Source organism: Salvelinus sp. IW2-2015, linkage group LG4q.2, assembly GCF_002910315.2.
Source record: "Salvelinus sp. IW2-2015 linkage group LG4q.2, ASM291031v2, whole genome shotgun sequence".
In the NCBI taxonomy this organism is placed as follows: Eukaryota; Metazoa; Chordata; class Actinopteri; order Salmoniformes; family Salmonidae; genus Salvelinus; species Salvelinus sp. IW2-2015.
The window spans coordinates 2,372,277-2,376,696 of record NC_036843.1 but is presented as its reverse complement, the minus strand read 5'-3'; positions in this window follow the sequence as shown (position 1 = coordinate 2,376,696).

The window sequence follows — 4,420 nt, the reverse complement described above, 5'->3', positions numbered from 1 at the left end:
TACAATGGATAAACAAATTTATCAACCCTGGAGTCTGGATTTGGAGTCACACACTCAAAATTAAAGTGGAAAAAACCACAGAACACTAAACTAAAGCTGAATCCAACTTTGATGGTAAGTGTTCTAATAAAACCAAGTCTAAAATGAGGCGCTCAGTAGTGGTGTGGCTCCAACGTGCCTGTATGACCTCCCTAACAAGCTGGGCATGCTCCTGATGAGGTGGGGAATGGTCTCCATGAGCTGCAGTTCCTCCAGACCTTCGGACTAAGATTCGCCAACTCTGGAACAGTCTGGTGGTGCAACAGTGGCGTTGGTGGATGGGAAGCCGAGATATTACCTGATGTACCATATGGGTTGCCACTGGAATTCAGGTCGGGGAACGGGCACTGGGTGGGCACAGTCCATACCACAGATCAATACACTCTTCCTAAGTGGACAGTTTGATTTCACAGAAGTGTGATTGACTTGGAGTTACATTGTGTTGTTTAAGTGTTCCCTTTATTTTTTTGAGCAGTGTATAATCTTTGAGAACTAACAATCACCAAAATAAAATCTAGACAGGCAGGGAAAATATAAAATGCCCAAAACAATACATTTAGTAGTAAATGTTATTATGTTTGAGTAAATGAACACAGCCTTATCCGTTGCAAAATGCATAGAATTGCAGGAAATTGGCTTTAAAACTGCAACATTTTCTCTCAGTTCCATGGCAGTGTGTAGAATTGCAGGAAATTTGCTTTAAAACTGCTAAACTGTCTCTACACTGCCAAGATGGGGGCTTATAAAATCTTCCCTACAATTTAGCTGCGCCGCCTGGCAGACCAAGGCCATTGCCCTTTTTGATCCAGAACAACCCTGACGTTATTTTATAAGAAAGACTACTGGGAGAGAGCTGGACAGAAGGAGAGTGTTGGAGACGTTGTGGCCTGTTTATGTGTTGCGTATACAGTTGAAGTCGGAAGTTTACATACASCTTAGCAACATACATTTAAACTCAGTTTTTCACAATTCCTGACATTTTAACCTAGTAAAAATTCCCTGTCTTAKGTCAGTTAGAATCACCACTTTATTTTAAGAAAGTGAAATGTCAGAATAATAGAGAGAATGATTTATTTCAGCATTTATTTCTTTMATCACATTCCCAGTGGGTCAGAAGTTTACATACACTCAATTAGTATTTAGTRGCATTGCCTTTAAATTGGGTCAAACGTTTTGGGTAGCCTTCCACAAGCTTCTCATAATAAGTTGGGTGAATTTTGGCCCATTCCTCCTGACAGAGCTGGTGTAACTGTGTCAGGTTTGTAGGCCTCCTTGCTCGCACACACTTTTTCAGTTCTGCCCACAAATTTTCTATAGGATTGAGGTCATGGCTTTGTGACGGCCACTCCAAACCTTAACTTTGTTGTCCTTAGCCATTTTGCCACAACTTTGGAAGTATGCTTGGGGTCATTGTCCATTTGGAAGACCCATTTGCGACCAAGCTTTAACTTCCTGACTGATGTCTTGAGATGTTGATTCAATATATCCACATAATTTCCTTCCTCATGATGCCATCTATTTGTTGAAGTGCACCAGTCCCTTCTGCAGCAAAGCACCCCCACAACATGATGCTGCACCCAGCGCTTCACGGTTGGGATGGTGTTCTTCTGCTTGCAAGCCTCCCCCTTTTTCCTCCAAACATAACAATGGTCATTATGGCCAAACAGTTACATTTTTGTTTAATCTGACTAGAGGACTTTTCTCCATGTGCAGTTGCAAACCATAGTCTGGCTTTTTTAAGCAGTTTTGGAGCAGTGGCTTCTTCCTTGCTGAGCAGCCTTTCAGGTTATGTCGATATAGGACTCATTTTACTGTGGATATAGATACTTTTGTACCTGTTTCCTCCAGCATCTTCACAAGGTCCTTTGCTATGGTTCTGGGATTGATTTGCACTTTCACACCAAAGTAAATTAATCTCTAGGAGACAGAACGCCCCTCCTTCCTGAGCGGTATGACGGCTGCGTGGTCCCATGGTGTTTATACTTGCGTACTATTGTTTGTACAGATGAACGTGGTACCTTCAGGCGTTTGGAAATTGCTTCCAAGGATGAACCAGACCTGACTTCTTTTGATTTTCCCATGATGTCAAGAAAAGAGGCACTGAGTTTGAAGGTAGGCTTTGAAATACATCMACAGGTAAACCTCCAATTGACTCAAATGATGTCAATTAGCCTATCAAAAGCTTCTAAAGCCATGACAKCATTTTCTGGAATCTTCCAAGCTGTTTAAWGGCACAGTCAACTTAGTGTATGTAAACTTCTGACCCACTGGAATTGTGATACAATGAATTATAAGTAAAACAATCTGTCTGTAAACAATTGTTGGAAAAATTACTTGTGTCATGTACAAAACTATAGTTTGTTAACAACACATTTGTGGAGTGGTTGAAAAACGAGTTTTAATGACTCCAACCTAAGTGTGTGTAAACTCCCGACTTCAACTGTATGTTGTCTGACAACGGTTATTTTTACTTGTTTTGTACACTAGAGGGCACTATATGTTGGGGCCATGGGTCAGGTAGCTGTGTGTGTGTGTATATACAGTACATTCAGAAAGTACTCAGACCCCTTGACTTTTTCCACATTTTGTTACATTACAGCTTTATTCTAAAATGAATTAAATACAAAATTTTCCTCATCAATGTACACACAATACCCCACAATGACAAAGCGAAAACAGGTTTTTAGAAATGTTTGCAAATGTATATAATGTTTTTATAAAAAACATATTTACATAAGTATTCATACCATTTGCTATGAGACTCAAAATTGAGCTCAGGTGCAACCTGTTTCCATTGATCATCCTTGAGATGTTTTTACAACTTCATTGGAGTCTACCTGTGGTAAATTCAATTGATTGGACATGATTTGGAAAGGCACACACCTGTCTATATAAGGTCTATATACAGTTGACAGTGCTTGTCAGAGCAAAAACCAAGCCATAAGGTCGAAGGAATTGTCCGTAGAGCTCGAGACAGGTTAGTGTCGAGGCAAAAAATCTGGGGAAGGGTACCAAAACACTTCTGCAGCATTGAAGGTCCCCAAGAATGCAGTGGGCTCCATCATTCTTACATGGAAGAAGTTTGGAACCACCAAGACTCTTCCTAGAGCTGGCCGCCTGGCCAAACTGAGAAATTGGGGGAGAAGGGCCTTGGTCAGAGAGGTGACCAAGAACCCTATGGTCCCTGCCAAAGGTGCTTCAACAAAGTACTGAGTAAAGGGTCTGAATACTTTAGTAAATGTGATATCTATGTTTTTACTTTGTCATTATGGGGTATTGTGTGTAGATTAATGGGGGGGAAACGATTTCATCAATTTTAGAATAAGGCTGTAACGTAACAATGTGGAAAAAGTCAAGGGGTCTGAATAATTTCTGATTGGACTGTAGGTAGCACAGGTGACCTGGAAGGGTTAGCGCAGGTGACCAGGAAGGGTTAGCACAGGTGACCAGGAAGGGTTAGCACAGGTGACCAGGAAGGGTTAGCACAGGTGACCAGGAAGGGTTAGCACAGTGATTGATTGGCAGCAGAAAGGAGAGAGGCTAACGTGAAAGGAGTGTACTGTACCCCGGATAGTTGCCTTTTTTCGCTCTGCAGTGACATGCGGGAGGTAGATCACAGAGTACACGACAGCTGGTATATAGGAAAGAAAGAGGGGGGAGAAGGTCTACGTGGGGCTGTTGTTTGTTGACCTATGGTGCAAATGTGTAGTTTGTCTATGAAGTCCATTACTATATAAGGAGAGGCATTGTTTGATACAGATATTTGCCACAATAAATTGGAACTTCACCCAAAAAGATTAACGTTTGGAAATCTGATTTGAGGACATGTTATGGATAGTTGCTCACTTTTCTGCTGTGCCAGTGGACAAGAAGAGCATTTAGTCACACACTAGGCACCTACGCACACTACACACTCATGCAGTAGGCATACATTAAGCCGCTTGTAGAAGGAACGACCACTTGTGCATGCAAGAATAAGTAATCTTCTGTCAGAGACCATACGCAAGGTAGGCGTCTTCCTTGGGCTGTTCGAGTATCTAGGAGTCAACGATATGTTTTCGCCTCATTTCAAAGGGCGTTTTCTATCTCCACTCGCATCACTCTCCCACCTGCATATTTTATAGCATCTACCAAACTTTCATCTATTTGCTTTCTTGGGTAAGCGGACACTCTCTCTTTGTCAGCTCCTGCATGTTTGTTCCCCATCAGCCAGCTCTTCTCGCTCTTTGGGGTCTCGGGAGCAAAGGCAATCACCAAATTATCTTTCTGAAGTCGTCGCAATCCATAATCGCAATTTTTCTCTTGTGTCGAAGTTTTTTAAAGAAGGGGTAGATAAGCGCACATAAATAGTTGAACATATTATTCAGCCCAGGTGATGGAT